The sequence below is a fragment of the Myotis davidii genome, unplaced genomic scaffold (assembly GCF_000327345.1).
Source record: "Myotis davidii unplaced genomic scaffold, ASM32734v1 scaffold1287, whole genome shotgun sequence".
Classification (NCBI taxonomy): Eukaryota; Metazoa; Chordata; class Mammalia; order Chiroptera; family Vespertilionidae; genus Myotis; species Myotis davidii.
In genome coordinates, this window is record NW_006297830.1 from 131,721 (window position 1) to 132,104 (window position 384).

Consider the following 384-nt stretch of genomic DNA (forward strand, 5'->3'; position numbering starts at 1 on the left):
CTCTGCATGTCATAGCTACTGGTCACCCGGCAGGCTGTGTGCCCCCTGGTGGTCAGTGCACGTCATAGCGAGCAGTTGAGCGGCATTTGCATATCATTAGCATCTTACGCTTCGATTGGTTGAATGGCCGACCAGACGACCAGACACTTAACATATTAGGCTTTTATTATATAGGATTTTTGCAGGAGGAAGAGAGACATGAAGGAGGCAGTGATGGATACCTGGCATTATGGGGATCCTTATCCATTTTTATAGAATACGATGAGCCCTCCATTCGGAAACGGCAAATCCATGCAAGAACGATTCTGCAGGGTGACCAACGCCCCGCCCGCCTCACGTTGATCGATCTCGCCGTTTCCAGAACCTCATTATGGGAAGGTTACG